The 14,378-nt window shown below is 37.9% G+C and overlaps 1 protein-coding gene and 1 non-coding gene across 2 annotated transcripts in view; one reads left to right on the plus strand and one right to left on the minus strand.

Annotated features, from left to right (window-relative positions):
* LOC122736441 (solute carrier organic anion transporter family member 4C1-like) overlaps nucleotides 1-14,378 on the minus strand; it is a 106,741-nt gene that overhangs the window by 76,101 nt on the left and 16,262 nt on the right. The window lies entirely within an intron of this gene.
* LOC122737782 lies at nucleotides 5,091-5,215 on the plus strand. Its single transcript, XR_006354558.1, has one exon. It is a non-coding gene; the product is annotated as a small nucleolar RNA SNORA24 (small nucleolar RNA).

Raw genomic sequence — 14,378 nt, forward strand, 5'->3', positions numbered from 1 at the left:
ACATTTGATCATAGATAGAGTAATGGAGTTTTTATTGACACAGGAGTGGCATGGTCAGACCTATATTTTTTAGAGAGATCACTTTGGCAACTGGGTAGAGGATGGATTAGAGTCAGGGGAGATCTGAGGTAGGAAAACCAACCAGAAAGTTATTGCAATGGTCTAAGAAAGAGGCAATAAGTGCCTGGACCAAAGTAATGACTTATGTGAGTAAAAAGAAAACATACAAAAGATGTTGTGAAAGTAGAAACATGACATGTCTCACACACATAACAGACACTATATATTTATTTGACTGACTGATGACTATAGACTGGATATGTAAGTTGAGTGTGGGAGAAGTGAAGACTCCAGAATGATAGCAAGGTTGCAAGCCTAGGTGACTGGGAGGGATGGTGGTGTCCTCAAGAGTAACAAGGACATTAAGGAGAAGGTAAGAATTTGGGGAAAAGATAATTATCTATATTTTGGACATGTTGAGTTTGAGCTATTTCTCTAGTTCAGGATGTCTAATTGGCAGTTGGCAAAATATCACTATTATTATAGGTTAGGAGAAAGGCTAGGGCTGGATAAATAGATATGAAAATCATCTGCATATAGATGATCATTAAATCCATGGTAACTGAAGAGATCATAAAGCAAGATAGCATGAAGGGAAAAAAAAGAGCTCAGTACAGAACCAGGGTCGGGGGGAAGGACACCTAAAATTTGTAGGTATTACTTCACTTAAGATCCAATAAAGGAAACTGAGAACCATGCTACAAAATAAATTCCAAGATCAAAAGTAAACTGTGTTTTTTATTTAAAGCCCTTCACTACCTGCCCTAGACCTACCACTCTCACTAGTATATTATTCCACTGTACACACTGAATTGTCCAGTCATATTAAGCCACTTATATGACATTCCATCTGTCTTCTCTGCGCTTTTTAGCACTGGCTATACCCCATAACTGGCATGCTCTCCCTGACCACTTTCTTCCTTTTTTTTTTGTTTGGGGGGGGGGGGTCCTCAGTGGTATTATTAGCCAATTCCATCTCTCAAAAAACTAACACACTCTATGGCAGAAAGCCCAAATGTTGAGAAATCAATGAGCTGTGCAGAAAACAGCAGAAAAACAACTGCCCACAAATTAAATATTATTTTAAACTTTACAAATCATGTTCTTCGTAACAAAATTAGTGTAAAAGTTAACCTAATTTTATAGATGAGTAAAGCAATGATGAAAAGTTAAGTGACCTTCCAAAAGTTACCCACCTAGGTCTTCTGCTTCTAAGCTCAGTGTTCTTTTTTTTTTTTTCACTGAATTTTATTTTATTTTCAGTTCCAAATTCTCTTCTTCCCCCACTTCCTACCTCACCCATTAAGAAGGCAAGCAATAGGGGTGGCTAGGTGGCGCAGTGGATAGAGCACCGGCCCTGGAGTCAGGAGTACCTGAGTTCAAATCCGGCCTCAGACACTTAACACTTACTAGCTGTGTGACCCTGGGCAAGTCACTTAACCCCAATTGCCTCACTAAAAAAAAAAAAAAAAAAAAGAAGGCAAGCAATGCAAGACCCATTTAAAATATGAAGTCATACAAAATAAATTTCTACATTAGCAAAGTTCTAGAAAAAAAATGAAAGAAAGAAAAAATATGCAACAATCTTCACTCTGAGTCCATCAGTTCTCTATCTAGTGGTAGATAGCACCTTTTACCATGAGTCCTTTGGAATGGTAGTGGGTTATTGTGTTGATCAGAGTTATTGTCTTTCATAATTGATTATCTTTATAATATTGTCATTACTGCACAGATTGTTCTCCTGGTTCTGTTCACATTTTGCATACGTTCATATATCTTCCCTGGATCTTCTGAAACCATTCCCTTCATCATTTCTTACATACAGCACAACAATATTCAGTCATGGGGCAGCCAGGTGGCGCAGTGAATAGAGCACCAGCCCTGGATTCAGGAGGACCTGAGTTCAAATTTGGCCTCAGACACTTGACACTTACTAGCTGTGTGACCCTGGGCAAGTCACTTAACTCCAATTGCCTCACCAAAACAACAACAACAATGTCTAGTCATTCCACAATTGATGGACATCTCAATTTCCAGTTCTTTGTACAACAGAATTCCTATGAATATTTTTATACATACAGGTCCTTTTCCTTTTTCTCTGATTTCTTTGGGGTATAGACCTTGTAGTGGTATTGGGTATGTACAATTTAATCACTTTTGGAGCATAATTTCAAATTGCTTTCCAGGATGGTTGGACTAGTTCTCAGCTCCACCAACACTGCATTAATGTACTTTCTTTCCCCATTCCCTCTAGCATGTTATTTTCCTTTGCCATCATCTTAATCAAACTCTACCCCTAACCCACCCTAACCCACCCTACCCTCCCAAACTGTTAGTGCCTTCCCTGACAAGATAACTTGGTATCTGCTTTCTATGTGTTTCATATAACTATAAGGGCATGTGTCCCCACCATTCTAATACAAGCTCCTTGTGGGCAGTTTGACACATATTCAAATATACACTCATTCGTGCAGGTATGCAAGCACACGCACATGCACATGCACATCCAAACCAAGCAGTGTCCTGTTTGGCTCACATGCCGTAAGCCAAACACAAAGTAAACATTTTATAGTGCAACTATGAGTCCATTCCATTGTTCTGTACAAATTCCCATTGATCTAGGTTCTCTGCTGTCCCATCTCATAAGCCTATATCTCAGAATCACAGGTCGTAATAGATCTTAAGGATCTTCTTGTTCAATCCCTTCATTTTATAAATAAGTAAACACAGTGACCATTGGTCATACATGGATCATTTGACAAATCGACACTGTATTCTCTTTCTTCTTCCTGTAATGGATCATAAATTAGATACTCTTATTTATATGTAATTATCCTGGTAGGGATGTGTAAGAGGAGGAAGGGAAAGTGGATTCAAATTCCACCTTTCCTTCAGATGGGAGGAATGGCCTGGACTTGTGTAGACTTCTAGGATTTTGAGTTTTCACTTAAAACCTAAGGAAAGGAAATATTGAACATTTTAGGGATAGGGACAAGACTTAGACTACCCATGGAAAAATTAAGAAGCCAAAGGGAGTGAGAGCCTCAAACAATGTAATTCAAAATAACCCCACCCTTTCACTACTACCATTCCCTTTTCTTTCATCCCATTTCACCATAGCCATATCCCTCCCAAATTTTGAAGAAACATCTTGCCCTTCCTTGTGGAACTCAAATTCTATTGTTAACAAACTTCCTTTGATGCTAGATATTTTCTTTCTTCACTCCTTCCATCTTCTGACTTCCCACAAAAATAATGCATTCTCAGGGATCTTTTCCAGTATACTGGATGCACCTTCTCTCATGCCTCCCAACATACTGGACCAGGAGGGAGATTAGGAACATTCATTGCTCCCCAGTTTCCTTTCCATAGTCTTCATTTGCTTCCATTACTTAACAATTTCTTATTTTTTGAGGTCTGCTATATCCAGATAAATCATTATCCAGTACCTACAATGGGTGCTACAGTAGATAGAATGGAGTCAGGAAGACCTGAGTTCAAATCCAGCCTCTAACACTTCCTAGATTGTGACCTGGGGCAAGTATATGACTCTGTCTCGGTTTCCTCAACTGTGAAATGGGGATAATAAATAGCACTTACTGGGGGCAGTTAGGTGGCACAGTAGATAAAGCACCAGTCCTGGATTCAGGAGGACCTGAGTGCAAACTCAGACACTTGACACTTACTAGCTGTGTGACACTGGGCAAGTCACTTAGCCCATTTCCCCACCCAAAAATAAAAAATAAATTAAATAAATAAATAACACTTACCTCCCAGGTCGTTGTGAAGATCAAATGAAATTATATTTGTAAAACACTTAGCATAGTGTCTGTAACATAGTGGATGTTTAATAAAGGTTTGTTTCCTGTCTGCCTGAATGCATTATCTATTAGATCCCTGGTCATTCTCTCTCCTTGAAGGAGTTCAGAACTGGTGTACTCTTCCTCACCACCTAAAATCCTGTCCCTATACTTAGTGATTTCACCTTGTGTATGGATGGTCCCTCAAACATTCTGACCTACCAACTGAACAATCTGACTCACAATTCCCAAGTCCATGATTTCATTCCATTCCTCCTTCACTTTACTTCAGTTATACCACCCAGGGAGGGTCATGATTCACCTATGAGTATTCCACTTCCATGAACAAGGACTATGAAATTCTTCTGACTATAACCTCCTATCTCTCCATCTCTTCCTGCATCATTCCTTCTCAAATGAGATCTGGACAGACCAATTAGTTACATGTATGTGTATGGTTCTCTCTTACAAATGAGTAGAATGAAGAGACTAAGCTGGATGCTGTCTGAAAAAGTTCAGTACTTACAATAGTCTTACTGACTGCAACAAAAGCCCATCTCATCTCTCTCCACTGGAACAATGGCTCTCCATTGCCACTCAACTAGAACTGGACAAAGCTTCCATCACTGGACTAAAACCAGGGCCAAACAAAGACTTGGATATAAGATCCCTAGTTGTCAAGTTTCTAGAATTCTTCTAAAAGGCCAAAAATTAGAAACATTAGAATTAATTGAGACATTTCCAGAAGGTCATGTTAAAAGTACCTATTATTTTTCTGAGAGAAAATACTTTAAAGATCAGTTACTGTAAACTCCTCTCATTAAGATCAACTAGTTTGGCTTTTTATGGCGGGAGCAGCTAGTGACTCTTTTACGGACGTGTAAACTGCGGCCCTGGCCGCGTCTGGCCGACCTGGGTGAGGGAGCGGCCGGATATGGGGTCCGTCAGGGCTGGTCGGGGGGCTTGTGGGGGAATCCGCTAGCGCGCTGGGGAGGGTGGGCAGAGGCGCATGCGCCGTGAACGGGTCCTGCTTCGCCTCACGTGGCGGTGCTGGGAGATCCCGAATGCGGGGACTCCCGACCTCGCTGAAGGGGAAACAGCCGGGGCGAGTTATCTGGTTTGTGGGGTAAGGGAAGGGGGGGGGGGGAGTGTCCGGAGCAGGGCGAGGCCCGCGTGTGGCCCCCCGCCGTCTAGTGGAGGAGGAAGTTGGAGCCCTCCCAGCACCTGAATCTCCATGTATCGTTGGGCCCTGCCGGCTGTCTCCCTTTCTAGCCATGGAAGAGCATGATCTTGTGAATTGGCAAAGCTGTCACCATTTAATTGGTATCAGATTCTGACTTGTGCAAGGAACATGCGTAAAAAAAAAAAATCAACTAGTTTGTCAGATTAGCTAGCTAATTGCCTCCTGTAAAGATTCAGAGTGTCTATACAGTTTATATAATGTGGCATATTTAAATGAAGGAAGGATGGTAGCAAAAGTTATATTAACAGTCATAAGGCAGAATGGGACAGAAGGAGATAGTTAACACCTGAAAAGGTAGGGGTAGGGGTGGGGGTGGAAATCAAAGACAAACTTCTTAATTTACAGCCTGTGCAAGTCTTACCTATACTATTAAAACCATTAGTAGTTTCCTTCTTCTAAGAGCTTCTCACATTTTTCTCCAATACCTTGCAGACAAGTGATTTGGGAAAAGCATTGACTTAAATACTATTCTCAATTACAAATATTTAATTCCTTAAGCAATAAATGACTTAGTAGACATGCAACCTGTGTGTAAATTTGTACATCAAATTGTACTGCCTTTCTCACTTTACAGAAGGTACATGATAAGAAATCCTCAAACTAAATCTTCTATTGTAATATTTGTATTCTTCCTGGAGTCCAGGGGGAAAAAATCCTAACCCACAGAACAAATGAATAACTAAAAGGATCAAGGTTTGGAGTTTAAGGATTAAGTTTTTGGTATTTCATTCTAAACCTTTTAAACTATGTGTGAGCCTTCTTAATGTTGAACCTTCTAAAATATCCAATTTTTTTTCACAACTTAGACTTCATTAATGTATTACAGAGAAACTCATTTACATAACACTTCTTTTAACTTCTTTTTTTCCCTTATAATGCTGTTCTCTTGGGGAAAGAAAAAGAAATGTTTGAATGAAACCTACAAACATTTATTTTACTAAATAAATAGGGGAAAATGTAAATCAATCCTTACTTTTAAAAAATAAGTGTTTTTCATTTCAAAAACAGAACACATGGTTATTTTAAGTAACATCTATTATATGTGCAAAGTGATGTAAGGGAGAAAACAGGAAGGGAGGGGAGGAGAAAAGAAAAATTTAGACTAAAAATCCAGTGAAAACAAATGTTGAAAACTATCCTTACATGTAACATGTAACTGGAAAATAATAAAATAAAATTTTTTAAGATAATTCAATAGTTGTTAACTGTTGATATTAATTTGAATTTATAACCAATTATGGGAATAAAAAATAGGAAATGGCGATACATGAAATACAAGGAAAAACAAAAATCTTAACCTTAATAGCTTTAAAGGCTATTACAGTGAAATAGGTGGCAATAACATCTTCAAAGGTAAGTTCCAGTACTTTTTTCTTCTTGAAATAGGATCCTCAGATTAAACATGTTTTCCTGAACTACAGGAAAGTAGAGAGGATGAAGATAAAGAAAAGGGAGATAGAATACAAGTTCCTTGGGACAGCTAGGTGGCGCAGTGGATAGCGCACTGGCCCTGGAGTCAGGAGTACCTGAATTCAAATCCAGCCTCAGACACTTAACACTTACTAGCTTTGTGACCTTGGGCGAGTTACTTAACCCCAATTGCCTCACCAAAAAAAAATATATATATATTGATAGTCTAAAGTGGGTTCTTAACACCTGAGGTCCAGGAACTTTTAAAAAATGTATAATTATATTTCAATATAATTGTACTTCTTTTGTAAATCTATTTCTTTTGTGTATTTTAAAACATTATTCTGAGAAGGGGTCCAAAGATTCACCAGATTTACAAAGAGGTTCATGACACATACTCTAAAAAGATCATGGTTTTAGGGATTGATGTTTTGGCATTTCATTCTAACCCTGTTCTTTGGCATTCTGAAAGCCCTGGGTCTTTCAACTGGGACTTTCAGTTATAGATCATAGTCAAAGTAGTTTCTCCCCTTAAATGCCTACTAATTGTCCTAGTAGGAAGAAAGTGAGTGGAGGCAGTGTAACTTAGAAGAGAGGACTCTATAGGTGTTAAGATACCTAAAACGTTGGCTGGCCCTACAATATACTAGCTATACAACCACAAAAGCACTTTGCAATGTATATAATATAAATGCATATTGTACATTTAACAATATAAATGTAAAGGGTTCATCTACTCGGCATCCGGCTTTAGTCTATCCATTTCCATTGCCTCTAAAAGAAAGGTCCCCAACCCTTGTGAGGAGGGAATTTTCATTTTCCAAAAGCTCTTGAATCACTCAAGCAGTGGTACAAGTACCTATGAGGAAGGGGAGGAGGGTGTAAGAGTATTAGTTAGAACAGAGAAATTATGGGCAACCATAACATTTATTATTGGAGCCAGATGATAAAGCCGTGTGTTTGTGTTGAGAGGAGGGTGTAGCAGGCAATACTAGGAGTATTACTACTCTCCCCACAGGAATGTCAGCAAAAAGCAAAGCAGGAATTGTGGTTGAGGACAGGATAATAGAAGCAGCAATCAGGGATAAGATCTGTCAGGTGAGGATGCAAGATCTAGAAGTAGATATACCAATTTAGGACTTTATGGGCAACTGTAAAGGGGTTCCTGGCTCTTTCAGAGAATAAATTGTTCCATGAGGGAACTTGGGTTTTGGTTTTGTTTTCTTGTTTGTGGTTTGTTTGTTTGTTTGTTTGGGTTGGGGGGTTGTTTGTTTTGGCTAAGAGAATTGGGAGACATACTCCCAATTTGTCCTTGTTTCTCTTTTGCCCTGCATTGAGATTTATAAACACTGTCTTGACTAAGCATTTCTTATATTCAAGAGTATAGGCCAGAGTGTTATTGCAAGGAAGTTATGAAACCTATATCTTAAGAGGACGATGAAAAAAATTAGCCTGAAGTAAAAGAACACCAGTCATACTTTCTCTGTTGAGTCATCTGCATAATTTCAGGGCATATAGAGCTCACTGCACCCAGCTGTGTAGTGTACAAACTCAAATAACAAAGAGATGTAGTGAAAGTAAATTCTTCTACATGTATTCACCACATGTGCATGAGTACCGTTCAAAGGGAGACTGAGACACCATCTTAGGTATCCTGATGATTCCCAAAGTAAATATGCAAAATAAATCCTAGTTACAATCAAAAGGTACACTGACAGACTTCTCTTCTGAATAAAAGGGCTTGATGTATAAGGCTAACAAAACTTTGCATTAGCAAAAGATTTATTTTCATATAGAAGCAAATATTGCTAGTTAGCATACATCAGTTAATAAATTAAACATTATCCAAAGTATTAAACTAATTGATCTAATAGCTAGCAAATAACAGAAGAGGGAAAAATTAAATACTATGAGTTTAAAAATGACACAAAGCATACTGTTTACCATTCAAGGCCATAGACATATAAAAATACCAAATTTTCAAAATAATTCAATTTTAACAATCTGATCAGTTGTTCAAAGTCTAATAATGTTAAAAAAACAACTCTGTAAAATTAATATGGTATGCTGGATCAGCTGAAACTGAACACTTTCAGGACAATAATGTATAATTTCCTAAATTATTGTTCTATATGCTAGAGCAGATAGGTGGCAGGATAGAGTGTTGACCCTGAAGTAAGGAAGAGAAGACTCGGTTCAAATTCTGCCTGAAACATTTACTAGTTAATGTGACCCTGGGCAAGTGACTTAACCCTGTTTGCCTCAGTTGATCATCTGTAAAATGAGCAGGAGAAGGAAATGGCAAACCAACCCAGTATCTTTGTCAAGAAAACCCTAAATGAGGTCACAAAGAGTCGGACAGATCTAATTAACTAAATAACAAAAAAACCCAACCTGCTGTATGACCCCCTAACGAGATGAGTTCTTAGATCTCTAGAAGAATAACTTCAGTATAACTCCAATGTCTAAGTGTACTTGCCATTAGGTCTATACTAGAGAGTTAAAAATTTAAAATTACCTATTTAATTTTTGTAGTGCTCTATTGTCTCTTAAAATAATGACTTTGGTTTCTCTTTAGGATGACTTACCATTCACTTCCAAAGGCAAAGTGCAGTTTTTCCTTGCTAAAAGGCTTTAAGGTTAATCAGTTTGTTTAAAATGCTATAAAAGCACTCTAAGGTAGGAGATACACAAGATGTTTAACAGACTAAAGATCTCAGAAGTACTGAATTAGATGAAATACATTAGCCTCTATATACTTTATTTTCCCTCAATGCTCATACAATTTATTAAGGAAAAAAATTTGCAAAACAAAACTCACAATTAAAGTAATTACAAAACATTGCTCAGTCTTTTTTTTTTTTTAGTGAGGCAATTGGGGTTAAGTGACTTGCCCAAGGTCACACAGCTAGTAAGTGTTAAGTGTCTGAGGCCGGATTTGAACTCAGGTACTCCTGAATCCAGGGCCGGTGCTCTATCCACTGTGCCACCTAGCCGCCCCATGCTCAGTCTTACTAAGAGTGAATTTATGTAATACTTTTTTCTCTTTTTTATTCATTTAACAGTTTCAGTAATCCTCCAAGTGAATAAAGCTTAAGAATATTAGAAACTCTCATACTTTCCAAATTGAACATGAAAGCTTTTGAGGAGTCATTCAATATTTTTTTTCCTAATCTGACTTTAGACCTAAATTAATCCCTAATAGCTGTAGAAAGCAATATTGAGATTTTATCAGCCCATTATGTAGGTGAAGAAACTGAGGAATGGAAAGGTTAATTGACATTTCCTGTAACCAAACAAAGAAAGTCATTAAGCACTAACTATGGGCCAAGCATCAGGGAATTGGGAAAGACTAGAGCTTTCTGGGAGAAGTATACCCATCACTTTGGCAAATATTCCAGATGAATGATGAGATCAGAAGCCAGATTTCAGGGAGTTCAGAAGATAGAGGAAGTAAAGTGGAAGAACTGATATGTTTTTTCAAGGAGTTACCTGAAAAAGGAAGAAGAGCTATAGGACAACAGCTAGACAAAAAGATCACATGCTGGGGCCAGGATTTAAACCTATATCCTCACAAAATGAATTCCAGCATTTAGGAATGACCAACAAACAAAACAAAACAAAAAAAACAGTTTTCACTTATCATTAATAGTGAAACATCATATAATCGATATCATATTGCTTGATTCTTTTTTTTTTTTTGGCAGGGCAATGGGAGTTAAGTGACTTGCCCAAGGTCACACAGCCAGTAAGTGTCAAGTGTCTGAGGCCGGATTTGAACTCAGGAACTCCTGAATCCAGGGCCCATGCTTTATCCACTGCGCCACCTAGCCGCCCCTGCTTGCTTCTTAATGGGTAAGGAAGGGGATGGAAGGAGGGAGAGAATTTGGATCTTGGAAAAAAATTTTAAATGAACGCGGGTGTGTGTGTGCGTGTGCGTGTGCGTGTGCGTGTGTGTGTGTGTGTGTGTGTGTGTGTGTGTGTGTGTGTGTGTGTACACAGATAGGTCACACAGTGGATAGAGCTCTGGGCCTAGAGTAAGAAAGCTCAGTTCAAATGTGACCTCTGATGCTTACTAGCTGTGTGACCCTGGGCAAGACACTTAACCACTGCCTGCATAAAACTGGACACGGAATTGGCAAACCACTCCTGTATCTTTGCCAAGAAAACCCCATGGACAGTTGATCCACAAGGTCAATAAATAGTTGGACATGACTGAATGACTGAACAAGAAAGTAAAACATTAGAAGAGGCAATGGAAAGACGACTTGTTTGAGAGATCAGACTTGTTTGAGAGGTCAGTAGACATGAGTTCAAAGTCCCTCCTGGGTAAGTCCTGGCCTAATTCCTTAGTTTCCCATGCAACTTTCTAAGGTTAAAAACTTCAGTAAAGGATCTTCATTGGTAATAGTAATTCCTCACCAGAAGATTCCCTACACCTATAAAATAATGTTTAATTTTTTAAAAGCATATTTATTCAAAATAGGCTATATTTTACAATGTGTGAGTTTAAATGTACCCACTATAACATAAGAATTCAATTCTGTGATTATAGTGAATCAAACTCTCTAACAAAGAATTACTTGAAGATATTATTCCAAAGCACATGTAGAAGTCAAATCAACTGCTATCTAATAAAAAGTTCCTCATTTGTAAAATAATCAAAATAATACTCAACAAGAATCACCAAAGCAGCATACACCACCTTAGTTTGTCTTCTGAGCAATTAAAAAAATAATCAAAAGATATGAGAAGTTCCTCATTTCTTCTTTCCTACAAACTATGTTTCCAAAAGCCCTTTTCAAAAACCTAACAGTTATATAAACATTATTTCACACCATTCCATCTGTTTACATATAATAACATACCTGATGTTTGTCTGAATTCTTATCTACATTCCCACCCAAGTAGCTAACTACTGTTGCCCATACACAGTAATTCCATCAAACCACCTCCCCTCCTCTCAGTGCCTTTGCAGTCTCTCCCCATGGGGCCTTATCCTAATCCTCCTCCCCAGTTCCATCCTCCCAAAAAAATTACTTCTTATTTACCTCATATATCTTGCACTTATTCATCTGGCCAATACAATCATGCTCCCTAAGGGTGGGTATTGTTTCATTTATGACATTATGACACTTTAGAGAGTGCCAGAAAATAGTAGGCACTAGCCATTTGTTGAATACATAAGCTAGTACATAGTTTTGTTAGAAAGCAAAGACAAATAAAGTAGTTAACTACCAAAGTCTCTAGAGATATACTTTAAGCAGTCAGGTATATAATTGAGATAAAGGGAAACAATTCATATCTCTATAAGCAAAATAGAACATCATGGGGCTTGTTTTTAGATCTGTCTCTTTTTCACTTCCCATTTACATAACATAACAAATTTGATAAATGGCAAATATTATCTTTAATATTCAGCCCAAGTAACTGATGCTGTTGAAGGCTTAACAGATTCTTTCCCAACTGTGTCCATACTACGTCACTAGAAACTAGCTCTGTGAAGATGTGTTTAGGGAAGTGGTATTTGCCAGAACTCTAACTGTCAGTGCTTTCATCACCAGTGCTGCCTACTGAAATAAGAAGTTGCCCATAACTTCTCGCATTCCTAGAAGAGGTATGGTAACACTATAATTGCCACTCAGCCACTAGAACAAAGGCAGGCTTGGACAAATACTGGACAGATGCACTTGATTTTTACTTAAGTCAATCCTGAATGAATTAGTCCTCTGCCCTTCCATGAAAATGCAGTTTGCACTACAGAATTGTGCATGATAATTTCACTGATACATGCCCTTTCATTGTTGTTGGTTTTTTTGTTCAGTTCCTTCCCCAAAGAGTTTCCCCTTTACATTTCAACAGTTTGGTTAGTTCAAATTTCAACAAAAGGTACAATACTAAAGCATCCGAGATTGTAAGCCAGTTATGAAACATTATCTTAGGAGGTGATGAAAAAGCAGCCTAAAGAAGGGTTTCTTAACCTGTTTTGTGTCAAGTACTGCCCTTTAACAGTCTGGTGAAGCCTATGGAACAATTCTCAGAATAACGTTTTTAAATGCATAAAACAAAATATGCAAGATTACAAAGGAAACCAATTATATTGAAATACAATTAGAAAAATCTTTTTTTTTAACATTCATGGACTCCAGGTTGAGAACTCCTTAAGAAAAAAAGTGAAATCTTTAAGTGGAAACCTAGCTGAGTAAATTTTTATATAAAGCAACAGATGACAAAGCAATTGCAGAGGTGGGGTTTATTTATTTAGAATCTTGACTGATTATTTAAAATAAGTTATTTCTACCTTACCATTGGACTAAAGACACTCCTACATGCAGCTACTCTGTTGTTTACAAGCAACAGATACAATAATGGAAATAAATAAAACCTAAAGGACTCTTAGAAAGGGATAGAAGTTGGGCAAGTTTACTGATAGAATGGATTTAGATTAAGGGCTTTAAATCTGTCCTAAGAAGTAGACATTTATTTATAAATTATAGGCACCAGGCAACTAGGTGATAGGCTAGAACAAAGCTTCTTAAACTGTGGGTCATGACCCCACATGAGGGTCGTAAAAAATTTGACTACAGTAAAAAGTTATATGTACCTATTTTATATACTTGGGGCCACATAAAAATTTCTCTGGGGGAAAAGGGGTTGTGAGTGGAAAAAGTTTAAGAAGCCCTGGGCTAGGGCTCAATTTCAGGGCAAGAAGACCTGAGTTCAAATCCAGACTCAGACACTTACTGTGTGGTCCTGGGCAAGTCACTTAACCTCTATCTGCTTGAGGTCCTGCATCTGCAAAATGGGGATAATAATAGCATCTGCCTCTCCTAGGGTTGTTTTGGGAAGCAAATGAAATATTTATAAAGCACTTTGCAAACCTTAAAACACTATTTAAATACTAGATTTTATTATTATGAAATTTTTTGCAAAAAAAAATTTAATTTAGTTATGGATTCATCAGATATCTGTCTTCAAATGTCTGATTTTCAGAGTAATTAGTTAACAGTAAACATTGACAAAGCACCTTCTATGTGTCAGGCACTGTGCTGAGCACTAGGAATACAAATACAAAAGGAGACAATCTGTCCACCAGGAGCTCACAATCTAATACGGGAAGAAAAAAACACAAAAAGACTCTAAAAAGGGGAGTGTGAGTCGAAGAAATCTCAAAGGATTGCAGTCAGGTGAGAAAGGAGTAGTTTGAGCTGAGTCTTCTCCTCCAGTCAGAGAGGCAGAAGGTAGTGATGAGGTGGGGCATGAAAGCCAATGAGATCCTATAGGATGATGAGGTTATCTGAAAAATTAGCTTCCTGGGGAACCAGAGAGAAGTCAGATATCTCAATAGTAGTATAGCCAGGTAAGGAATGAAAAATTCCGAACATTGCAAGTATTTCCCATATGGATTCAATGAAATGCATTAACCCCATACCACTTGGTTTCATACAGACTTGCATGTATTTTTAATGGTTTCAATGTCTTAAAACTTACTGTTTTCAGCTCATAAAATGAGAGTGGGAAGGGACCTCAGATATCTCACCTAATCTTCCCATTTTACAAGTGATAAAGCCAAGATCTACAAAGTGAGCTACTCGAAGTCACACAAGGTAATTAGTGGCAGAATGGGGACTGAAAACATAGCTTCCTGACACTTAATTTAGTGCCTTTTTCACTATAAGATACATGATGATTTCCTCTCTACCCAAAAAAGCCAAAGTCTGATTTAGGCCTTCTTCATTTCTCACCTAGACTATTGCTATAGCTTTCCAATTTTGGTTCCTTTCTTTGAGTCCTTCACCTCTCTACTCCAACTATGCAGCTTCCAAAGTGATTTTCCTAAAGTTCAGGTCAGATCATATCACTCC

This window comes from Dromiciops gliroides, chromosome 1, assembly GCF_019393635.1.
Source record: "Dromiciops gliroides isolate mDroGli1 chromosome 1, mDroGli1.pri, whole genome shotgun sequence".
In the NCBI taxonomy this organism is placed as follows: domain Eukaryota; kingdom Metazoa; phylum Chordata; class Mammalia; order Microbiotheria; family Microbiotheriidae; genus Dromiciops; species Dromiciops gliroides.